Raw genomic sequence first — 27075 nt, forward strand, 5'->3', positions numbered from 1 at the left:
AATTTTTGAATTGCGGTTCTTATATTTTTATGCCACAATTAAACGGTTCACTCAAAATAAAGATCTGAGCGCTATGGTTTTATAAATGGGAGGTTCCGGGTTCACTTCCCACTAGGGCAATTAGCAAATTTATAATTTCTAAATTGTCTCTGGTTTGGTTTGGCGGAGGCGTCATCCGTGGCTAGTTATCAACTTACAACTTACTTAGACTAGTATACTAAAGCCATACGTAACCATGCCATTCATTATTACGATTTCTCTTTCTCTATTTTCAATGTCTAGAAGTAGAAACTCATTGTATGAAAATATGAAGTATATTTTCTGTCTGCAGACTTGGTAGCAGAAAATTTCACTGACAGAGTCTAACAATAATAAAGTAGGTACTTAACAACAAAGTTTTGTTATATAGGTAAACAGACTGTAGATGTAGGACAAAATACCAACTAGGATAAAGTTTATATTCAGTAGAAATATTTGTGGAAACATTTAACTCTTTTGAAGTCCTTTACATTGGTTAGCCAACACCATTCGCGACGAGAATGGCATAGTTTAAAAAAACTGGTCAAGTGCGTGTTGGTTGGCATACGAATGGTTCCGTGCCATCGTAAAAGGTATACATAACACTTTTATGTAGAAGACTGTAAGTAAATGGCGGACTGCGCTATCTATGTGATTTAGTAAATTAATTTTTTCGTGAACACATTCTAATATTTCTTGTGATTTCCACACAAGCTTGTGCCCTACCTACCTGCCAAATTTCTTGATTTTAAGCCCTAATTCACACGAGCGTTAAAAAAGCGTTGCGTTAAAACCCGGCGTTGCTCTGGAAATACAACAGTGCGCGATAAAAAGCGTTGACGTGTGAACAGATACTTGGGAATATATTTGTTCTATTTGAACGCTTTTTTAACGGACCTTAAAAAAAGTTCTTGTACGAATGAGGCCTAAGTCAACGGGAAGTATCCTATAGGTTTTCTTGAAATCCTAAAAATGAACATTTTTTTACGATTATGACGTAAGTTAAATATAAAAATAACTAAGCATTATTAATTTTTTGAAGAAAATGTCATTAAAAAAGATTGTAAAAAAGTAATCAAATTGAGATAAATGCTGACTTCTCTCAGCACAGAATAACAAGAGCTCCCTTTTATTTTGTTATTTCCCGTCTCCGCAGGCTCTTTTAATCTTTTTTCGGCAAACCGTATTTGGTCAAACTTTTTCGTACAACTCTTAAGTAAAGAAAGTTTGCTAATGTGTTTTTTATAAAGCGAATTGTTGCGAAATTGCTTTTGGATATTATTGGCCGCGTTCGGTAAATTGTTTCTCAGTATGCCGCGAAACAGAATTTTTATTTGTTTCAATAACTTATTTTATGCGAGTATGTATTATGATTAGGTAACAGTACAAATATTGGTTTTTATTTATGCTGATAACTTTTTGTTGTCATGTACTTAATGGTTTGATGAATTTGGCATTTTATATTTGCTTCGTATTCTTTGAATATTTTTTTGTACTTATTATTTAATTCTGTTTTAAATGTTACTAAGTCTGGGTCTTAGTTGTCAAAATAAAGAATTTATTGATTGCAGTTGATTATTATCCTTTATCCATCTTCTCTTAATGAAAATTATGAATTACTGCATACGGTTACAGTTTTCAGTTACAGTAACGATTTCAAATTGATTATTGGATACATAAAAAAAAAAATTAAATAAATAAGTTAAACAAAAGAAAAGGTGACTGACTAGTTGACTGATTGATTTATCAACCCACAGCTCAAACTACTGGATGGATCGGGCTGAAATGTTGCATTAAGATTCTTAGATATTATATCTTAGAAATTCGCTATGAAAGGATTTTTGAAAATTTTACGCCTAAGGGGTTAAAATAGAGGGTTGAAATGTTTCTAGTCCACGCGGACGAAGACGTAGTCACAAATAAAAATGAATGTATGTATTATTAAATAATACTCACATAAAAATAATATAATTATTATGCCTGTTTATTATGCGCTTATCACGCAATTATCACTCGACCAGATGAGATGAAACTTGTAGTTCTAAAGGATGTGGTCTATCGTTCTATTGCTGCAACTGGTCTTTAATAGAACCCGACATACAGCTTGACCTAAATTACACCCGAACGTAGGCGTTGGCAAAAGTTTTGACTGAATTTATGGCACTCTCGTTAAAACTGTAGCCAATAGTGCAAAACGCGAAAGGCTCTCCAAGTGGGGAAAATGTGGGGGTTAAGTTTATCGGTAGCATCAAAGATTCCTTTTTTGTTGGTATTTTTCCGGAGTTCATAGTTAAGATAGGGGCTTTTCTAGGGTAGGTACTATAGGTACCTACCATTCAGACGACATATTGTGTCATATTATTCAACTTTTATGCCTTGTATTACGATGGAATAGCATTTTGATTTTTTTTGTGATGTAACCACAACTTCGCGGTATTCGGATTGTGCTTTACTTGTGCTATAAGACCTACTTATCTGCCAAATTTCATGATTCGGTCAACGGGAAGTAACCTATAGGTTTTCTTGACCTAAATACACTCATTATAATCCACATCGATGACTGATTGCAGATGGCCTTAAAAAAGGTTTTCCTGACAGACACGACACACGGACAGACAGATAGACATATAGACATACTGACAGATACCAAAGTGATCCGATAAGGGTTCCGTTTTTCTTTTTAAGGTACGGAACCCTAAAAACGTTTAGAATACGATGGAGGATGGTGATGTTATTGTGACTAATCGCTTACTTAGAGAACAAAGAGTGGATAAACGATTTTTCAAAGCAATCAATCGTCTATAATATGAAGTCTTCCGCAACAGAATTCCACGTTTCCAACGTATTGTGTCTAGACTCTAGCGTGACACGCTGACAATATGCAGTGCTCGTTTAGCGGACAAACCTGCAACTGCTGCACTATTTGGTATACAAGTGACAGTTAACAGATATCCGGATTGTTTGTTTACGTATTGGAAACAGAAAACAGGAAATTTCAGTTCGAATTTGCGCGTACGTAACAGTACAATTGGTACCTACATGTGAAAACGTGTTTCTACTGCAAAGTAGTGACAGATAGCCGGCGATAGCTTAGTGGCTTAGTCGCTGGCCTTCTGCTCGGGCGGTCGGGGGTTCAATCTCGGGCATGCACTTTAGACTTCTCGGAGTTGTTGCTTTAATGGTGAAGGAAAACGTCGTGAGGAAGCCTGTATGCCTGACAGATCTCCATAATGTTCTCAAAGGTGTGTAAAGACTACCAATCCGCACTGAACCAGCGTGGTAGACAATGGCCTAAACCCTTCTCATTCTGAGATGAAACCCGTGCTCAGTAGTGAGCTGATGATGATGATGATTATGGTTGATTTAGTTATACCCACTTATACCTAACCGTACTAAAATTATCATATTTAAGTGTTTCAAAGTCAAAATCATTTATTATACATATTTCTATCTACCTACGCCTATTTATTTAGGTATAAGACGCTAAAAGCAGATTTAGATTACCAACTCTCCAATTCAAACATTTATTTACTTTATATGAATTAGGTAAATTATTGAAGCGATACAATTTCTTGTAAAGGTCGGACCGCATTAGGCTGCCTTTCCAACAGGGATGTGCGATGTATCAAGCGGTACTCAAGTGGTGTAGCGTAAGATGGGCTATGAAGATGCGCTTTGGGCGAAGTAGCTTTGCAAGGAAAATGCAAGACGCGAGCTAAAGTACGCTTAGTCATTGGCTGTGCTCCATACTTTCGGCACGAGGCGTCAAAATACATAGGTAGGTTAATATTAATTCAATCGTTTTGTATCTGTTCCCTTAAATTATAAGCGATTTATTATTATTGCGACTTACATTACTTGATAAATTTAACCTTGTATCAATGACGGCTCAACCCGTCTAGGTCACGGTAGTCTAGGACTATAATAATGAATACCTAGGTATTAGAAAAGGTATTAGAACTATTCATTTTCGATTATTTATTTATACTTTCCTGTTAGTTATAATTTGAATTATATTAATTAAATAAATAGCACTAATTAATCAATGGCATTACAAAGCCAATTAGTGATAATTGATAAAGGTACAGCTACCACACTTCTAAAAGTAACAATTAGGTCAGTGGCATAATATATTCCAGTGTTCAAACTAATTGTTGCATAGGATACAAATGCTCTATCATGTTAATTTCAACAATACAATTTAATTAATACCTACTGCGCATTATAATTTTATAAAAATTAATAAAAATAAAAATATGAAGGGGAAAAACACTTAGATTAAATGTAGCCTCGACTCACAACAAATGTACGAGTATGTAGATACAATCTATCTAATTTTATTCTTAGTTGACTTAAAATAGAACGAGTTTCTTTTTACAGAAACACGTAAACGACACGCGACGCATTTGAAAGAAATAAATAAGAACATTATGAAAGAAATAAAAAGAAATATATATTTTTTTAATTATAAAATTTCCGCCAAGCAAATTAAAAAAAATTGAAAGTACAAAGTGTATCTTGCACGACGCGATGGTACTCGTACGAAAACATTCGTGTGCGAGAGTAAAATAAACGTAAAATTTTGATTTAACAGGGCTCTCTCCGTCACTTACTCTGTACAATCGTAGTTCCAATTTCATTTGAATATTACGCAACCAAAGTCCATGAAATTTTGCAGACATATTCTAGAAACTAATATCTGTGCCTGTGGTGTTTTAGATTTTTCTAAAAATATCTAGTTTCAAAATTACAGGGGCTCAATGATTTGTATGTGAATTTTTAAGACCGCGTAACTTTGAAACCGAATATTTTAACAGAAATCTGGAAAACCACAGGCATAGATATTAGTTTCTAGAGTATGCCTTCAAAATTTCATGGACTTTGGTTGCTTAATATTCAAATGAAATTGGAACTACGTCTGTATGGAGCGAGTGACGGAGAGACCCCTCTTAGGATGTTCGGTAAAGTACCTACTGCGCGAATGGGTACAGCATTTGTCATTCAATACATGCGTGAATCATTCGATGAAGTACTGTGTAAATAGAACTGCGACGCAAATAGATACTGTACGAGTTTAGTTGATGAATGTTTTAGTGAGATTTATGATCAGATAAAAGTCTACTAGCTAATTCACGATACGCGTTGCAATGCCTTGTTGTATGAAAGACTACATTATGTTAGAAACTAGTGCAAGTTCCTGCAACAACTAAACTGTAATCTGTACAATGAATGGTATAGGAACGTATACGGGATAAACTAAGATACATTGTATATATAGATATAGTCAGGTGAGAACTTTCTAGAACCTAAGAGGACCTCCAATAAGTCTTAATTAATGACCAGACCATATAAAGTACTTGTATTGTACAGCTTCTGGTGCTGCAAATGTTCATGGCCACGCCAGCTTGTTTCCTCGCTATATGTTTATTAAAAAATACATTATAGTTTGTAACAAGAAATATCTTTTAGTCATGCAGAATTGAAATGTGATTTTTGCTTTGACATCTTTTAAGGCGCCTTCAAATTAGGCAGCGCGGCTGTATCGCTGCAGCTACGCTGCTTTGTAAATCCATATAAATAAAAACGCGCGACTGCAGCTGCACATCAGTTCATATACTTCAACTTAATGCTAATGGAAATACTTCACTTCACTTCACTTCACTCACTCACTCTCACTTTCAATTCACTTCACTTTGAAGCTTTGATTGGAATGTGCGGAAATTGCAGAAGGGCCCGTTCGAACCATCATTGATTCATATTATCGCTTACTTTTACAAAATATAGACCAGCTATGTTTTATCTTGAGACTCTTTTAATTTGTATTACCATAATGTACTGAAAGAATTCAATATTTCTTTCATATTTTAAGACATGCGTGATTGATGCGTGTTTGAGTGAATTTAGTTTATGGAACGCATTTGTGTGATCCGAAATCATTAAACTGTAGAATCAGCAAAGTAGGATACAACTTAATGTTTTTTGGTGGTGTCACTCCATAATTACAACTTTAATCAATATTTTGGATAATTAAAAGTTCCGAAGATCTTTATTATAGTACTTATTATAATACTACAGATAATTTACATAACTATTTAGGTACTACCTATCGTTCAATTCTAAGGACGTAAAATCATTATCAACAAATCTTTCATCGACAATCTATTGTTTGGCTTTTGTTTAGCACTCGTGATGCACGATAAACATAATCATTGGTGCACGAGTGTCATTGAATGCGTCTTGAATGTATTCAAGTAGTCATAAATAGAACTATTATTGCAACATATAATATTATACAGGGTGTTTGGTAATCACATTAATATTATAAAGGTGAAAGTTTGTATGTGTGTGTGTGTGTGTGTGTATGTTTGTTAATCCTTCACGCAAAAACTACTGGACGGATTTGGCTGAAATTTGGAATGGAGATAGATAATATCCGGAAAATCAAAGAATTCCCACGGGATTTCAAAAAACTTAAATCCACGCGGACGAAGTCGCGGGCATCATCTAGTTAGTATATAAAGACGACACGTACCCATGCTACTTTGATCTGATAAATACAATGCTGAAGTATAATGACGAAATAAAATTATGAAAATTTCCATACAAAATTTAAAAAAAAATTATGTCAAAGTTTTCATGACCTACCTAACGTGCCCTAACTCACTGAGATCGTTGGCCATCTTTAGATAGGCCAAGGCCAACGATCTCAGTGAGTTAGGGCACGTTAGGGCCATGAAAACTTGGAGATAAAAAAATTAAAATTTTGTATGGAAATTTTTATAATTTTATTTCGTCATTTTACTTCAGCATTGTATGTATCAGATCAAAGTAGCATGGGTACGTGTCGTCATTATATACTAATTACCAAACATCCTGTAGATGGTACATTACGTGACCATTGACATTTAGGAATGAATGGGCCAGTATTTTATACTTACCAACATATCTGATTATTTAGATTTATCTGATCGCAACTCTGACTTTATTAAATGTCAAAAGATAAAATTGAATATGTACTCGTACCTACCCAACGATCGCGGGAACAACTTTGATGCTGTGTGTGTAAACTGTAATGCGAAAATATCAAATGGTTCAACCCAATATCTATGTTACGGGCAACGTGATTAATTGGGCATTATTAATAAGGACCGGCCATTATTAATAATGCCCAAGAGCGATGGGCAAAGTGATTAATTTATCACTTTGACCGGCCATTATTAATAATTCCCGACGGCCCGTGGTCCATGTAATAAATCAGTGTTTGAGATAGCTTGAATTTATCACTTGGACCGGGCTGTATGAATAATTCCCTACTTGTAGCCGGGCAATGTGATAAATTGGACCGCGGCCGTTGGCAGGGGCGCGTACGTGCGGGGGGAGGGCCTTAGGTTAGGTTAGCTAAGGTTAGGTTAGGTTAGCTCCTCTTCCATTGGCAGAGGAAGCTCGAGTCACCCACTGCTGGTCATAAGATTATCGAAGCTATCCATCTCATCCTCGAGGATTGGACGAAGAGGAAGCATGGAGCACTCACGTTCCACCTTGTACAGGTTCTTACGGGGCACGGGTGCTTTGGAAGATACCTGTGCAGGGTGGCGCGAAGAGAGCCCACAGAGGAAAGCCACCAGTGCGATAGTGTCTCAGACACGGCACAACATACGCTGGCAGAGTGCCAGGCGTGGACGAAGCCTCGCCAGTCACTGGTGGATATTATGGGGCAGGAGCTCACATTTCCCGCCGTGATTAAATCCATGGTGGACAGTGACAGAGCCTGGCAAGCGATGGTCTCCTTCAGCGAGGAAGTAATGACGCAGAAGGAGGCAGCGGAGCGGCTGAGAGAGGAAGCCGAAAGCTCTCATCCCATGCGCTGCAAGAGAATCGGGCGCAGGCGAGCTGCACACGACCGTCGCTTGCCCCCTTGAGTAGGGCCTCCGGGTAATAGACACGGGGAGTCTGTTACCCGCGGGAGAGTAGGTCCTCGAGTTGGAAGGCAAGCCCTTGTTTCCAGCGAGCCTTAAACGGTGTTGGGGCCCCTTTTAGTCCCAGAGCTGTCCCTGCCTTGGCGGGCACCGTTAGCCGGGTCGCAGTTCAAAACGCTCGTGTCCCCGTGCCCAGCAACAACGATTGAGACGGTATGCCGTGGGGTTTTAGTCGTTAAGAGTCCGACATAACCACCTCGCCTCGCCGAGCACGGTGGTATCCATGAGGATTTTCCCACGTATAAAAAAAAAGCTTAGGTTAGGTTAGGTTCTTTCATTTAATTAACAAAAACACTACAGTTCACCTATTTTATTACTTTGCCCAAGACAGGGTGGGCATTATTCATAATGGCCGGGAAAAGTGATTAATTATGCTGTTTTAATCACATTGCCCAATTGAGTCGGGCATTATTAATACAGACCGGCCCTTATTAATAGTGCCCGGACTTATCAAATTGCCCGTAACATCTATACTAATAAATAAAATTGGAGTGTCTGTCTGTAATTTCGAAATAACTACCTCATATTAAGCTCATATGGTTATTTGAACGATACCAACACCGAATCACACGTTTTTAAAATTTTTGTCTGTCTGTCTGTCTGTCTGTCTGTCTGTCTGTCTGTTTGAAAAGGCTAATCTTCGGAACGGCTGAACCGATTTTGACGGGATTTTCACTGACAAGTAGAGGATTGACCAGGTTGTAACATAGGCTACTTTTTTAACCGACTTTCAAGAAGGGAGTCGTGTTTTTCTACCTATGTACACCGAAATCTCCGAGATTTCTGAACCGATTTGCGTCATTTCTTTTTTAATCGATAGAGGAACTTTGCGACATTGTTTCATAAAAAATTTGGATTCCAACTCCTCAATCCTGATGCTGCGGGGGATCTGACCAATCCACGCGGGCGAAGCTGCGGGCATCAGCTAGTCTACTAATAAACCTTGTAATAAACTCATGTCAACTAAACATTATTTATGAAACCTCCTCATGAAAAGGCCCAGTAGGTAAGTACAAAAAAATCCATGTGTCTGTCTCTCTGTTTGCAAGCTTTAAAGCCTACCTACTTAACCGATTTTGACGTATCTACCTACACACTACAGATATAGCTTGCATCCCGGAGAAGGACATAGGCAATTTTTTGTTGAAAATTAAAGAGATTTTCAAAACCTAAATCCTTGTGGACTTTGCGGGCATCATATATTTGGTACAGCGATAGATTGCATCCTGGATACGGATAAATGCTATTTTTAATTCCGAGATTCCCTGGGGAGAAAAATTCCCAGGGGATTTTTAAAGAACCTAATTCCATGTGGACGAAACCTTAGGCATCATTTAGTAAGTGTAGGATATATTATATTGGCCGAAGAAGACCGGAGTTCATTGATTCAACGCGCAACGCCCAACGAGTTCAAGGGCATTGAGATCTGTCGCGTAAAACATGAGTAAAACTTAAAAGCTGGTATCGGTATGAGGTCACTGAGCAACTAGGTAACAAGGTTGCTTGTCACTTGATGAACAAAACGCAGTCTTTTTGTTCGTCATTCTCATCAGGGTTCGATGTGAATACGAGATCAATGATGTCACACTCACGACTCTCAATACCCAGTGTGAATTTCGAACTAATCTGAATAAAAGTGTTCCATTTTTAAAATCAGGAATTCCAATTTAAAATGGAAAACTTTTTCATCGAACTGTTCTATTTTTGAAATTTCAGAATATATCTCTTGTCAGAGATAAAACACTGCCAAGTGCCACCCACTGTCGTTTGTGAGTGGACCCTATACTGGAATTATTATGAGACCATCTATGGAAATAAGACTGTAAATAAAAAGGCGTAAAAATGTTGTAAAGATTTAATAATAATTTGAGAGAGGTAGGTACATTTTTACAATTGACAATCAAAAGTGTACTATGGAAGACATTTTGAATAAAATGTTTTGACTTATTTAAATGCATTTTAAACCTTATAATGTACATTCTATTAATATCATACTAATTAATAAGTTACTCATACAGAAACCAACTGTAACTAAGCTAGAAAAAAACACTAACTTTGGCTAAAAACACTAAAATTTATTGGGCCTTCATGTCGCACCAGTTTAGACTGAGAAATACGAGCTTAGCTTCCACCGAAGGGCTAAGCAGTACGTCTTACATCTAAAGATGGCATAATAAACGGCTGCCGTCGTCCTTTCACAGCCATGTATCACAGAATAAACAATTATAGCAATACTTGCAGTCGATAATCGACTTAACTGAAATATAGATAGAATCGTTATTACCATTAGCGGCTCGGATAAGCAGGCCGCATCATCGGTTCCCAAGAATAATAAATAATTCATGGCCCATAGACTAATGGCGAAAGATGGACGTTGCATGGTGCACCGGCCCACATGCCGGACTCACCAGGCTAGGCGGCACAACGAAAACAAACAATCTTGTGTGAAATGTGAACTTTCGCCGCATAATTCAAGATCCATTCGTATAAAATATATTTGTAGTTCTCAATACTATACTACGAATTGCATAAAATACATACGCAAATCATAAAATACATATCCAAAAATTAACGTAATCAGTTAATGTGAGCTCATGTAACTCGATACAAATTACAAGATATTGAACTTTTATTCATGTACTAATGTATATGTATCATTGAAGCTGGATACGCATCTGTCTATTTATTTATCAACAAATATACAAAACAAGAGCCTAAGGTTAAGATGAGATAATATTTTTAGACGTCCTATTTTCTGTCTATCCATGGTATTTAGTCTATTGCCGCGTACTGCATGTAACGTGCTCTATTTATACGTCTTATTTGTTGATGCACATACATTCTTGCGTGCTGGGATGCTGGATGCAGGCCTGTCTATATTGTAACAATACAAATGTTTTGCGGACACCCAATTTAGCATAGTCTATGGGTGAGTTCATACAATATTTTCTTAGGATCTTGTCGGATCTTTTTTAGGGTAGAAACCCAAAGGGTAAAACAGAGTCCTATCAATGTCACTCTGCTGTCAGTCTGTCCACGTTTCACGGATCTCTATCTCTTAAACGAAATGAGTTACAAACCTGAAATTTAGGTATTTGGTGTAGAACGTTAACCTAAAACCGAATATTGAATTAAAAATTAAATCAAAGTAGTTTTCAGGGGGCTTCCATACATGAAAAAGAAGCTGGTTTTTTCTTTCTTACCTTAGCACTATTTTCTACAACTCAATGAGGAGAGTACGATTTTTATATATTTTTTTATTCTAAAAAAAGAAATGAGGTGCCGTCAAAATTGTCAGTTTCAGATCATTTTTGTGACGTGGTCCATCTCAAAACCAACCGGTGACCCCGCCGTACAAACGAAGGAAGCACAACTATCGACCAAATCTCTGTAATTACACGTCACGCACACAAACTCAACATAAATTCTACGAAACTGGCCACTTAACACCTTCCGATACGCATTTGACACAACGTAGTGATTATATTTTTTTGTTTGACACTTCAATGAAATAATTTAATTTTAAATCGTATCGTAATCGTGCTGTGCAAATTACACAACTTCAAATTGAAGTCTAGGGTTGTCAGAAAATAAATGGGGTAATTTTGCCTAAAAATGAGCAATTTTTTTTTCATTATATTTAGACAAATTTATATTTTATTTTTGATGACAATCATAATATTATTAAGCGAAAAGGGCTGTTTTGTTAATTAAAAGATTTTAAATTGATATTGAAATTTAACTAAAACAAAACTTATTACTAAATTGTAGTACATTTCGCGGTGTAAGAACCAGATGAACGTAACTACAAAAAAATCAAAAATCGTTTTTTTTCATAAATCGGGTCACAATGTGGTCCTTTATGAACTGCCAAAACGACGTAACGATATAGTCAATATTTCACAAATTCCAAAAAAACGTATTAGCATTTCAACAAATTTCAATAGAACCAAAAAAACATATCATGAGTTCCGCTAAAATAGTTTTAAAAATCTTGCAACCAGTTGGGGCTATAGGAACGTATTTGCAAAGACAATATTTTTAACCGTAGAAATATTGTTTGTTTCACAATATCATAGAACCATATCAACGCAAAAGCTTTTACGTTGTTTTGGGTGTTACAAAATTGTGTTTGACGCTAAGTTTAAAAAGCCAAAACAACGTTTATCTATTTACGTTCTATTGGCCCAAACATTTTTGTAAAATAAATAATTTAAGTTAATGACCAAAGCGACGTAATACGATATACGTTACTCTGGCGGTACTATTTTCTTTGATAATTATTATAGTCCATTGAAAAATAAAAACTTACGTTAGTATGGCAGCTAAAAATTGATGTAAGGTCTAAACAAGTTGAAACGCGCAGTGCGGGGAGCCCGCTTATTTGAAGTTTAAAGAATACTATTTTGTTTTCATTTTCGTAATAACTATGTGTTTATGAGCGTTTAAAAGTGAGAGTAAGCTATAAAATTCAATAAAATGAAGAAATTCAATCGAAATTGGAAGATTTTGACAGCAACAGAAAGAGAAAATGTATGTCAAAAATTCTTTTTAGCAACTTTGAGTATCTCAGAAACATTCGTAAGACTTTGTTTCAAAAAACTGACTGAAACTAATGTTGTTCAAATCGATAAACGGGGCAAACATGAACCTCACAATAAAAAATCGGCAGATACTAAGCAGATCATATAAAATATTTTCCCCGAATGCCTGCCCACTATGCGCGAAAAGATATAAAAAAAGAGTTTTTAGATCAAGATCTGAATGTAACCAAGATGTATGAGCTTTATAAAATTAAATGTTCTGAAGAGCAAAGAGAACCCGTTGACATAGCTTACTATCGTATGATTTTTAATAGAGACTTTAATATAGGTTTCTATAAACAACGGAAAAATATATGTGACAAATGTTTTACTTTTCAACATTTGAACGCAGAAGAAAAAGAGATGCAAAAAGAAGAGTATGAAAGGCATTTAGAAAGAAAAATTACTGCACGACGACATCGTGATGAAGCAAAAATGTCAGCCCAATCTGGTGATATACATTTCGTTGAATATGACTTAGAAGCCATTTGTAATTGCCCTTCATCATCCTCTAAGCTAATTTATTACAAACGCCGAATTGCGATTTACAACTTTACCATGTTGGATTTTGAGGCAGAAAAGCGTAATGTTTTCTGTTATTGCTGGCACGAAGGTATATTGGAAGGAAAGGGGCTGTCGAAATCGGGTCATGCTTATTGAAATATTTGAAAACCAAAGCTGATGGTAAACCGATTACATTTATGTCCGATACTTGTGCGAGTCAATGTCGTAATGTATATATATTTCAGCTCTATTACTGTACTGTGTTGAAGCTTTCAATATACCAGAGATTAACCAAAGGTATTTTGAACCTGGGCATAGACAAATGGAAGCAGATAACATCCACGCGACTATTGAACTGGCTAAGAAGAATATACCGATATTTCATCCATCTGGATTCTATACAATTATAAGAAAAGCTTCCCGAAAAAATCCATATGACGTCTATGAAATTGATACAAAGGATTTTATAGATATTAAACACCTTAAAACCGCACTAATTAAGAATGCTAAGGTGGATTGTGATGGAAATGCTGTCAATTGGCTCAAAATAAGATGGCTACAGTACCGCAAAGAAGACAATAAACATATATATTTTAAATATGACCTGGATGATAAAGATTTTAAAATGATTAAGACTATTAGACGAGGCAAAAGACCACCTGTGCAACAAACTGTGTTAAAAAATGCATATAATAAACTTTTACCCATTTCTGCTGAAAAATATGAAGATTTGCAGGACTTATGCAGACTAGAAATCATCCCGTCACAATATCACAGTTTTTATGAAGGATTTTCAGTTGGAACAAGAGATGATGACGAAGATAATTAAGATTTTTCTATGCGGATGGCTTTAACATGTAAACTGAACTATGTTTATTATTAAAATTGCACGTTTTCAACAGTAAATAAAGATTAAGTTGTGATTGATTGATTATTTTCATTGAATGATTTATTTAATTTTTTTTATTCATTTCATCACTAATACAAAATTAAAATTAGCTTCACAAATTTAATGACGTGTTTCAGTACGATAACCTTACGATAACAAGAGAAGTTTAAAAAATTAAGGGCCACAGTAACGTATGTCTACCGAATTAAAAAAAAAATTGTATCTATGACGTAAGCATACATATTAAATAAATAATTTTTAACTTTTACTAATCTCAAATAGTATGCCAATATATCAGTATATATTTTTTTTTCGTCAATTGTATAGTTTCTCTTTAAATAGCTGGTAAAGTCTGAAGAGGCAATTTTAGATAGTTTTTTCGCTCTCCTGTAAAGTTTACGAAAACGTAGTTACGTTCATCTGGTTCTTACACCGCGATTTAATATACCAGTCTCCGTCATAATAGCTGCATGCCTTTATCATGAAGTACCTAGGTACCTACGTAATTTATCATGAAGTACCTACGTAATTAGGTACCTAGGTACCATGTTGTCTTCTGTGTTTTTTGTAAATGTATATGTTTGTGTGTGCAATAAAGAAATAAATAAATAGGTAATCAAAATCTTACTACATTAATAATATTATTTAGTTATAGTTAGTCCATGATAGGTAGTAGGCACCCACCAAAACAACCTTAGCGACGAACGGAGGACTCGTCACGCGTGATGTGGTCAAAGATGGGACGCTATACGGATAGCTAGAATATTTATCTTTATTTAGATATTTTTTAAGGTCATAAATGTCAGAAAACACAAGACAAATAAAATATGAACCCATTTTGAATAAATAACTTTGAATTTGGCTTAGAGAAAAAAAAAACCGCTACCCAAGAGCCGCTTTGTGTAATTTGGTAAGAGATCTACGATATAAGGATGTAAACTTGCCCGGTGTATAACACCAAAAGTAGTGAATAGTCTACTAACCCTGCGAGCTACGCTAAACAAAATCGCCAACTGGTACATACTTGGATTATTATTAAATATTTTTAGTGAATATATTGTGTTTTTATATTTGACTTTTTAACTTTTTAATTTTTAACTGTCAGGATACGATTATATAGTATATATGGTGATGGGCACCCTGTTAAGCAGAGATTTTCAATAGGGCCAGAGGCCCTATATTGTAAAATTCAAAGTTATGTAAAAACAGACTAGGTAAATTTTAATACGTTGCAATCTATTATTATTATTTTTATCATCGAACATCCATTGATTTGTAACTGTCATAATAAAGACTAATCTAATGAGATCTCATTCATTAATAATAATCATCGTGAAAGGGAAAAATTGGAAAATAGGCAAATTTTCATATGTGAATGGTATCATTCCATAACGCACACATACTCATCAACTGACAGTTAGCCCTGCTTCATTTGACTTTTCGGAGCATACCATCCTGAGTATTTATTCATCCAAGCTCAAAACTAAACTAAATACCTTAGAAATATGAAATTTCGGTATAGTATATTTCATTACAAGTGCGGAAAGGCTGTCATTGCAAAGAGTTCCGACAAATGTCTACCCGAGCCGAGGCGTAGCTGAAGGCGAGGGTTGACAGTCGGATCGAGTTGCAATGACGGTTCCGCACGTGTACTGAACGACTATTTTTAATACAGTTGCGAAAAAATGAAGCAATTTAATAAAATAATAAAAACAATAAACTCAACTAACTTAATTTAATTTAATTTAAAACAACTTTATTGTTAATAGATATAGGGTCGAAATTACTCATTTTAGGCAACCAACAACTAAACTCGCAAAGAAAATTTCTGAAAAATGGCGCCAACCGTAGAATATAAGCAGAGTTTTTTTTTCTTCACCCATTCTGGTAGGCAAAGGGAACTATGCCCATACAGCCAAGTCTTCAGTAGAAGTTTTTTATTGATAATATGAAATGAAAATGAAATTTAATGAGATGAAATGAAATGAAACCTAACCAAACTCATTCAATCAAATCAATTGATCTGATATTGAAACAAATTAGTAGCTTCTTATTAGAAATACGTATTTGCATGAATCATAAAAACTTCTATGAATTTTTTTAGTAAAATCTTCATGGTTGGTTTTTCTTTTTAATATTTTGACAGTTGGGAAAGAAAAAGCACGAGTGCGGGAAAGGTAAAGAAAAAGCACGAGTATGTAATAGCCCACATCCCGAACGCTATACGTCCCTGCAATACGCCACTTTTTGAGCAACTGTATTAAAAAGTATTTTATTTACTACATACTGTATTTAAAACGACAAATTCATAAAGTAATTTGTAAACCAAAACATAATTGCGCCTACGCAATCCTAAAAGAGCACAGACTCGCACTTGGCCGGGTTTTCTGTCAACCTTTTGTTTTTAGTCTGCGATAACGAAGTTAACGCGTCGTGCTTACTTATGTGACTGTAGTCGGGACACAGTCTTATATTTTGTTTTGTGCAACACAATGCGTGGCTGGGATGCTGGGTTCACGTCCGTCTAACCATAATGAATGTATTGTGAACGCAGTATTGCGTCATGTCGTAAAACTAGAGTGAGTTCAGACGATACTTTCTTACACCCTGTTTTCTGTCTTTAGACATTTTTGCAACATTATGAAACTGACTTCGCACTTTGCGTGATATGATGGATGGACGCGGACCAGCCCGCACCAACGCACCATGAGAAGAGTATTTTGTCCGTGGGAGCGTCCGTCGCGTACTATCCACGGCTAGTCGGTAACTTCATAGGTGGGGTGTGAGGTGGTGCGCACAAACACAGACTAGCATATCAAAACCTGCCCATTTTTCTGAGAGCCGTGCAACTTTCTAGTTTGGCTACTATCAATAATAGAGTAGACAAACGAGCTATGAAGTGCTATTTCTCGTACGATGGTATGGGAACCCTCACAAGGAAAAAAGGATTCCCTTATATGATCATTTCGTTGTGTTGAATGTGCTTGTTTGCAAAGACAACACTCCGAAACTACCACGCAAATTACCATATTCAGCAGAATATAAAATCATAAATACTGTACATCTCGAACCGTGGACGTTTTTAATCGATATTTTGGGTTTCCGTACAAATTAGCTTTTTTAGGGTTCCGTACTTCAAAAAGAAAAACGGAAGGAAGATTCTGTCTATCTGTCTGTCTGTCCGTCTGTCGTGTCTCTCAAGAAAACCTATAGGGTACTTCCCGTTGCCCTACAATGAATCCGGTATGGAATTCTGCGGCACCAGAACACCAGAACAAAAACGATTCATATGATGCATGGAACCGAATAAAAAGTAAATAAAACCAAACAAAAGTATCTACCACTATGCATTTTGGAATTAAATAATGGCTTCGAATCTCAAGACCCACACGGGCTGATACGCACCATTGGAAGATCCTCGTGCGCGGTGCGTGGCTGTCCGTGGCCGTCGACCGTGCGTGATAACCGCAGGATAACACACCGTGGGAAGCCAGTATAACGAGTCAATGTGACTGACCGCAGCCTTCTTTGTTGATTTTTGCACAACTAACTGGGATGCTGCGTGCATGTCTGCATAAACAAATACTGTATAGAGGAGACAGTCAGTATAGTCTAAGGGCTAGTTCAGATATAGTAGATATTCACTTTTTTTTAAATCTGATTTAGGTAACTACCACAGAAATCACTTACAATCTGCGTGCCGTGTAATTATTATATCTAAATATATACGTATGGACTTTCACACGGATTTTATTTACATTGACATTTTTATATTCGGTCATAACTTCATAATATCTGTCCGCTATCCGACTGCCGGAAAATATTATAGGTGCAGTCAGCAACAGAGGTAGGTTTGCACCCGCCAGTTCAAGCGACTATGGTCGGGTGCAAACCTAAGCTTTGTTGCTGACTGTACCTACGCGGCACTGCGGAGTTCGCAAAGTGGTATCGATATGACCTCCCTAGAGTCCATACAAGTAAGTTCAATTTATTGTCAAGAAATGTGCATTATGTACTCAAAGGACTAAAGAGTCCGTGTCGTCTATTCTTAAAATATTTCTATGGTTTGAACAAGATACATTATTCGTTAGTAATTGATGCCCACGATCTCGTCGAAGGGATCTCTTCGTTTTTTCGGGACAATCGTAGCCTATGCCCATCTCCGGGATGCAAAGAATCTCTGGTCTTTTGTCAAGATCGGTTAATGGGTTCGCCTTGAAAAGCTAGCATGCACACAGACAGACAGACAGATACCCTTTCGAAAGTTTCATATTTGTATGGATATCGTTATGGATAGCATGGATTAAGTATGAATTACTGCATATTATTTTCTAAGTGATTTAACACCAAAAGTAGGATTCGTAAACTGCTTGCTCATTGTAAGTTTTAACTTAAAGCCTCGCATTTTGTGCATTGTAATAGGAAATACAGAAATGGAAAGACGAAAGCTGACTCCGCATAACAGATTTAAAGGAAATAAATACGTTTAATCCGTTTAAAAAGATTGCGCAGAACGTTAGCGAGATTTTAAGAGAAAATGCTTTGTATGGCTTTGTATTGTATTTTAAAACATTGCTTTATAGGATTTGTAGAAAACCCATAAAGAATTATTATTATGGTTATTTAATTCTTACTGTAAGCGTTTTTAATCTTAGTTTCACTCGCATACAGTTTTTTTTACATTTATTTTTCCTCGAATCCTATATGCAAATAGGTATCCCTAGACAGAGACAGGTGAAAGGAAGAAAGGGAGGCCTTTGCCCAGCATTGGGACAGTACGGGCTAACAATAATAATTATTATTATTTTTCCTGTCCAATGCATAAAGAACCGTCACTAGGTGGACAGAAATAACATCAAATGAGTCGCAAGAAGCCGCTGGATTCAGGCGGCGCAAGGCCTTGGCGTGCGGAAGTTTCTACAAGGGACCTTAGTATGTCCAACAATGGGAGTCTATCGGTTGATGATAATGATGATGCGGGATCTTTCTAATAATAAGAGCCAAGACCTAAAAGTTTTACAGATGAAATCATAATAATATTTCAACGTATTCACAAGCAATACCTTTTTGCAAAAAAATAACACCTAAAGAATAAATTATTTACAATAAAGGTCTTTGAGACAACCTTCAGGACAAATTGGACGTTACCAAAATAATAAATATCTTGAAATAGAGTATTTTTAACCCTCGACCCAAAAAGAGAGGTGTTATAAGTTTGACGTGTATATCTGTCTGTGGCATCGTAACTCCTAAACGAATGAACCGATTTTGATTTAGTTTTTTTAGTTTGAAAAGTGACTTGATCGAGAGTGATTCTTCGCTATTATCCAAGAAAATCGGCTCAGCCGTTTGAAAGTTATCATCTCTTTTCTAGTTTTCTTATAGAGGTTTTTGTGTCGGGGGTTTTTTAAATTTTGAGTTATTGCTGTGGCCAACATTTTCCTAGTGAAAAAAAAAAGATTATCGCGCACTGCTGTGCTTATAAATATGTAATTTATTCTTTGAGATTACTTATTACAGAGCCACAGATTAAAGAGATTATACAGATTACAGTCTGTTCTATGAATTTCTGCGTATAACCGTTCACAGAGCTCTCTTTGACGGCTTTTTAACTGACTTTCAAAAAGGAAGTGGTTCTCAATTTTTTTAAGGTATGGACAACGATTTTTTCAAGGTTTCTGGACCGATTTGCAAAATTCTTTTAATGATCGACAGTAGAAGTTTCCGTGGTGGTCCCATAAAAAATTCTGGATACAACTCCTTAATTTTGATACTGCAGGGTTACTGCTCGCCTAAACTACCGAGATTCCGGAAGCGTTCATAGTGAATTAATATTGTAGGTACCAAGCAAATACTTTTAACCGACTTTCGAAAAGGAGGTGGTTCTCTACTCGATTTTTTTTGTGGATAAAAATCAGTCGCCGACAAAAATCGGTTGTCTGTGTGAGGTCTTACACAAATGGGTGCCTTAAATACACGTTACCAGGTTAACCAACATCCGGGGAAAGGGGTTAACACAAATATTAGTATTAAATTAGTTTCCACTTTGGTGCGGATCGCTGCCCAATTAGCGAGTCTATTTGCTTTGCATATTAAATATCCTAAATTACTGTACTAATGCTCTGTTGCTTCACCTTCTGTGCTTGTGAACATTACAAATAGGGTTTATATCCTGAGTATTTATAAAGTGTACAGTATTACAAGAGTAAATTAAAAATTTATAACACGCCCGACAAGTATTTAAAATAAAATAAATAAACCCGTTTTCTTGGATTATAGCTAAGAACACTCTCGATCAAGCCACTTTTCAAACCAAAAAAAAAAAACTAAATTAAAATTAGTTTAGGAGCTACGATGCCACAGACAGATACACAGATACACACGTCGAACTTATAACACCCCTCTTTTTGGGTCAGGGGTTAAAAACATTAATCACATTATATCAATTCAAGATGGAGGAGAAAATTGAAGAAAATAAAGAAGTCGTTATTTTTCTCTTAGTTACGTACCTAGGTGCCTTAAAATGGAACGGCAACAATCAATCAATCAGCTTGCTTGCGTCCACTGCTGGACATAGGACTTCCCAAGAGCGCGCCACCACACACGGTCCTACACCTTTCTCTTCCACCCACTTCCCACTACCCTCTAAAGGTCGTCATTAGTGGGTCCAGCGGGTTAGAGTTCGTCTCACACTGCGCTTGGTGGGTGATACGCGGTCTCCGCTCCAGAACATGTCTGCCACAGCGGCTATCGGTTTTGCGACACACATGACCTGCCCCCTGCAACTGCAGCTGACTAATAAATACCGTTATCGAAACGATAATATTGAAATATATTTGTCATGCAAACTACATCTGTTTATCTAGGTTAGACGCACAGCGCCAAAAAACAAAATGCCAAAACTAACCACACATAGGTAATAGGTTGTTGATAGGTACGTTAGTTAACCTAACCCACCTTTAATAAGCAGTTAATTATTTGAGCAATAAGGCTGCCTTTGCAATTGTTTTTAGTTACTTTGTTTTGTCTTGTGTGCCATCTTATTTCATGTTTTGAGTGCAATAAAGTTTTCTATCTATCTGTCTACCTTGTACATTAATATTACTTAGTTTTTGGATAGCTGACCAATTAACTTTCTATTTAATAGTCTCTATTTATAGGTAAAGCCCAAACTGTACTTATGTCAAAGTTAACACCCTGCATATTAAATTATTTAAGCCGTTTTAAGGGATTAAAAAGTTAACTTGATAAGTACCTACCTACTTTTGTTTTAGGGTTTGTAAAGCTTAAATGGGAAAACTCACAGAACTCGAAATAGGTAGTTATAGAAATGGTAAAGAAGCGTTTAAACGTGATGCCGCGCAGGTCCGCGCAAAACCGGGGCAGTAAGCTTATTACTTTCCTAAATTTTCTCTTGTCTTGGTCTGGTGGGAGACTTCGGCCGTGGCTAGTTACCACCCTACCGGCAAAGCCGTGCCGCCAAGCGATTTAGCGTTCCGTAAGATGCCGTGTAGAAACCAAAGGGGTGTGGGTTAAATAAAAACTGCCATACCCCTTTCAGCTTAGCCCGCTTCCATCTTAGACTACATCACGCTTACCAACAGGTGAGATTACATTCAAGGGCTAACTTGTATCTGAATTAAAAAAAAAACAGCGCTTTTCTTTATATTATTACCTACTCTATTAGGAATTTGTAATTAAATGCAAATAGGAAACAACTGTAATTTGAAAGTAATGTAAACTAACCCGTATATCTATACTATAGAAATGTCATTGTTGATATTCTGAATAGCTTATTCTGTTATCTTTTTCGAAACAATGTGAATGGAATTACGAGGGGGCTGTTTTGCGTGTGATAATTACACTGTTTTTAATTCACATACCTAATGTACGTTTCTGTTATTTTATTTTTGTCGTTACTGTGAAGTATTTTATTTTTTGTGAACATTAAAAAAGATATGATTGTAATGAGTACATTGTAAATAAATGAAAGAAGAATCCTAATAAAAAATACAAAAGGTAGGAAGTTTACTCTCAATCCTAGATTACAAAATGCACCCAACACTAATTGATATAATAACTTCTTCACAATGGCCTCCATACTCTACTTTATAAAAAAAATATAGAAAGTAAATATCCCTATAGCTAGTACATCCTCCTTTGCGTATATTTTACTCCTTTACCACTACTCTATTATGAATTCGTAATTGAATGCAAAAAGGAAACAACTGTAATTCAAGTAAAGATAGGTAGGTACCTACTTAATATTGTAAACAATCGCGTATTCTCCTAGAAGCCCTATTGTTAGTATTTTAAATAGCTTATTATGCTATTGCGTTACTCGACGTAGTGCCTGGTTGGCTCTGTAGAAAGTGCTCAGTGAAAACCACTGTGCAAATTGCAAACAATGCGACCTACCAGGTGAATGAATACAGGGCATTGCTCCCTTGCATGTGCTGATTACTGTTTCGATTAACAAACTTAATAAAGCTAGCAGAAAAATACAAAAGACTCAAGCTTACTCTGAATCCCTTTTATTATACTTACTAGAGGATGCTCGCGACTTCGTCCACGTGGATTAAGGTTTTTAAAAAATCCCGTGGGAACTGTTTGATTTTCCGGGATAGAAAGTTGCCTATGTCAATTACAGGGACGCATCTACCTCGGTACCAAATTTCGTACAAATCGGCGAAACGGATGATTTTTCGGTAATTCCGTGCAAACGCTTTGATTTTCCGGGATAAAAAATAGCCTATGTCCGTTCCCAGGATATAAGCTAACCCTGTACCAAACTACAAAAGAAAAAAGGGTGCTCTGAATCCCTTGTACCTATAACAGTAATGATGTACGTTACAAGTGCACCCAAAATTATTACCATTAAAAATTATATGAACTACACTTTTAAATCAAAAGCTCCATAGATAGGTAGAGTACCTATCTATGGAGCTTTTGATTTAAACTCCTTAATGAACAAAACCAAATAGAAGATAAAACAAACCTACAAAACCTAGAAAAACTACAAATATAAAAGGTTAGGTATCCTCAATCTCTTATGTAGGTTACAAATGCACCCAAAAAAGTTGCTTTTTTAATAAAAATTTCCATAGATATTCTATTCCTCAATGAACAAAAGTAAATAGAAGACAAATATAAATAAACAAATCCGTAGAAATCCTATTGTTATTACTGTAAATATCGCTTATACTGTTGCGTTTATACGATGCCTGGTTGGTTCTAATGCTTTCATTCGAACCAACCAGGCACTACAGCTAAAACTACAAACAATGCGAATTACCAGGTGAACACGAGCTACGGCATCCGTTGCGTGTGCTAATAACAAAAATAAAGTCTAATTAAATTTCAACACAAAGGGTAAAAAAATATTGTTATCGTCTGTTGTATTATTAATAATTTGAATAGTGGCAGCTACGGCGTAAATTTTAGTGGTTGTTTTCCTGTAGTGAAATTATTGCTTTGGTAATGCAATCAATTTATATGTTTCAAAGAAAATATTAGAATCAATTTATAGCGGGTTTATAAGTGGGCTCTACACTCGCGGCGCGAACGGCCGCGAAAGCTCGCGACAACGGCGAATCACGAGTGTAGATGTTGTTCACGCCTTCGCGTTCGCGCTTCGCGCCTTTCCCCGATCAGTGTCGGTTTTTTTGGCCCGCGACAAAGGGTTTCGTCCATAGTCACGAACAAGACTGTGAAGATTTGCGAGTGTGGAAGGACACAGTTCACGCGTAGATCGCGGCATACTTTCATGGCGTGAGATAACGGCGCACGGACTTCACGTGCGAGTGTAGAGCCAGCCGGCTTTAGAAATAAACCTCAAAAGCGACCTCGATCCAACACCGGCCGGCTGCGGCCGTGCGAGCAAGCCAGTTTAGGTATATAATGACGTATTACGAGGTACTACGAGTATTTACTACGCGCGAGATTCATTTTCTTTTTATCGGCAGCGCGTGCGTTTCGAGTAGTATCTTAGAATTATACGTAATATAGTACTGGTAGTACCTAAGTTATGTCCAGTGAATAACTATTGTTTCTCACGCTTTCGAGTTGATGCATATTTTATAATTAGGTAATTCGAAAGAAAAATATTTATTGCTTTTTGAAATTTAACTTCAAATCGGTCTGCCGCGGGAAAACAATTATTAAAATCTCTGTAAATCACTGTATAAATCAGTGCGCCGCTGTACGTAAACTACGTGCGAATTAGAGGTTATTTGTGTAAGATTGGCAGAACTGGAAAAAAGGACGAGTTGTCAACCATTTCACAGCATTTGTTTGAGGAGTGTCGTGAAAATCGTTCTGAAAAAGCAGCGCATGATGGCGATGTTGCGCGACTGTAGCTGCAGCTCCTACACTCACTTCGCAGTATAGACACACCTTCACCTTATTGCCGCAGTCGTACTGCCGTTGTCGCCCAGACGGACAGACAGACTGTTAATATAGATCTTTAAAAATGGTTGCTAGAAAAATAGTTAATTAGGATGGTCTTTAGACAAACTTTGTGAATAAACCTTGTTCTCCGTATTCCGAGTTCAGAGCAAGCCCCAAGGCTCCGCTTTAATTTAATTTTCTTTTAAATGTTGGACTCTTAACAAAGCTAGAGCAAGTTTTCTTAAGCCTTGTTTACATGTAAGTCACGAGTTACGATTTGTTAAAGACTGATCTCAGAAACTCAGCAATTTCTCTTTTCAATTAATCATAAAAATCGGTCAAGTGCGAGCCGGACTAGCGCACGAAGGGTTTCGTACGAAATGACACTTAAAAAAAATAATTAATGGCAGTCATTTTGGAAGTTTTATTATCTGTGTTATAGTGACAATAAAAATACACATTCTGTGAAAATTTGTACTCTCCACCTAAGTATTTGGTTCAAGAGATACAGCCGGCTGACAAACAGACGGACGGATAGACAGCGGAGGTATTAAGGTCCCGTTGGCACCCTTTGGTTACAGAACCCTAAGTTACAATATTATCAATTCAATTCACTAAGTACACTATTTTGAGGAAAACTTGAAAGCTCAGTCGGTGGCTTTCATGTAATTTTGTCAGGAATTGTATAAAAGCCTTGACTTAATACACACATAGTATTGTATTGTACTGTATTGTATTGTGTAGTATAGTATTGTATTGGTACTGTAACAGCAAGCTTTCGGTGGTATTCATGTAATTTTGTCACGGATTGTATAATAGCCTTGACTTAATATACACATAGTACTGTATTGTACTGTATTGTATAGTATGGTATTGTATTGGTACTGTATTTTTAAACACACAGTTTAAATAAGTATCGATTGCGATATGGATTAACAGTAAGCTTTAGGTGGTTTTCATGTAATTTTGTCATGAATTGTATAATAGCCTTGACTTAATATACACATAGTATTGTATTGTACTGTGTTGTATAGTATTGTATTGTATTGGTACTGTATTTTTACACACAGTTTAAATTAGTATCGATTGTGATATGGATTAACACTAAGCTTTAGGTGGTTTTCATGTAATTTTGTCAGGAATTGTATAATAGCCTCGATTTAATATACAGACAGAATTGTATTGTATGGTATTGTATTGTACTGTATTTTTGTACACAGTTGAAATTAGTTCGATACTAATTTCAACTGTGTACAAAAATAAATTAGTATCGATATTTAAAAAAAATTAGCCATGCTAATCATGACCAATACTCCCCTTTTCCCTCCAATTAAGCGTAAAGCTTGTGCCAGGGGTGGATACGACAATTATAGTGCAACGGGTGGGTTTGAACCGCCAACCTTTCGGAATTCAGTCCACTCCTCAACCGTTGAGCTATTGAGGCTATGGATTAACAGTAAGCTGTAGGTAGCATATTACGTTACGTCGCCAATTACTTATATCAAACAAACACTTCCTGTAATCTGGATCCAAGTACATACCAGTATGTTAATTATAGTTCAATTCAATATGATTATTGTTTATGATGTGATGATTAATCACACAATGATTATTAATGGCGGATATGTCCAGTTACTGTAATAAGCTAATGAAGCGTGTACGAAGGTTAGACTATTAATTTATTTATTGCTCGACGAAACTGTTTGCGACTTTACAAACTTCGGCGTCATTTTATTTGTTGCTAAATGTTGGTTGTCGTAAATAATACACATTTTTATTTGCCTTTTTATTAGGGTTCCGCACCTCAAAAGGAAAAACGGAACCCTTATAGGATCACTTTGTTGTCTTCCGTCCGTCCGTCCGTCCGTTGTAGTTACATCATTTAAAAAAAAATTAAAATGTGTTTCAATTTTCAAAATAAGATAACTATACCAAGTGGGGTATCATACGAAAGGGTTTTACCTGAACATTCTAAAAAAGATTTTTACTTACTTTTATGTATTATAGTTTTTGATTTATCGTGTAAAATGTTGGAAAAAATACCCGAGTACGGAAGCCTCAGTGCGCGAGTTTGACTCGCACTTGGCCGGTTTTTTATTTGTTTATTATAATAAGTATTCCATATAGGTTGCGAAAAATTGTCATGCGATCCTTTTATCCTTTGATGCCTTTCATCTTCAAGACTACCATCAATAATAACCTTCAGTATCAGGAAAGAAGGAACTCTCTTGGAACTTTGAACGTGAAAACACGCGCGGGTTATCGTAACAAAAGGTTAGCGGTTCGTTCAGTAGGTAAGTCTGCCCAGAGACTCCCTTAATTAGCAAGCGGTTCCTAGTGACCCTATTTCGCAGAGAGTTGCGGTATTCACATAGAGGCTTGACGAGCAAAATAGTGTAACCTGGGATGTACTCTTAACAAGACTAAAAGACTAGAAAAATCTTGTGATTATTACTTATTTACAACTTAAGTAAACGAGCATGTTTTAATACATTTTGGGGATAAAATGTAACGCACATCCTATCCTGCACCGTCACATACCATCAAGTGAGATCGCAGTTAAGGGTTAACTTGTAATCGAATAAAAAAAATTGGTTGTCTGTAAAGTCGGTTTACTGACGATAGTTGAACGTGACAACAAAGGCCGATTGTGCTTCTTTGTCGCTCGTTCCGCGCTCTCGCTTGCACTTCAAGCCTTACATGGAACGCCTCAGAG

The 27075-nt window shown here is 36.4% G+C and overlaps 1 protein-coding gene and 1 long non-coding RNA gene across 3 annotated transcripts in view; one reads left to right on the forward strand and one right to left on the reverse strand.

Moving 5' to 3' along the window:
- LOC123875184 overlaps positions 1–27075 on the forward strand; it is a 494986-nt gene that overhangs the window by 19819 nt on the left and 448092 nt on the right. The window lies entirely within an intron of this gene.
- Positions 1500–19779, reverse strand: LOC123875192. Its single transcript, XR_006798101.1, has 3 exons — positions 19684–19779; positions 19093–19095; positions 1500–1513 (listed from the first exon to the last, which is right to left on the reverse strand). It is a non-coding gene; the product is annotated as an uncharacterized LOC123875192 (long non-coding RNA).

This window comes from Maniola jurtina, chromosome 19 (assembly GCF_905333055.1).
Source record: "Maniola jurtina chromosome 19, ilManJurt1.1, whole genome shotgun sequence".
NCBI classification, from domain to species: domain Eukaryota; kingdom Metazoa; phylum Arthropoda; class Insecta; order Lepidoptera; family Nymphalidae; genus Maniola; species Maniola jurtina.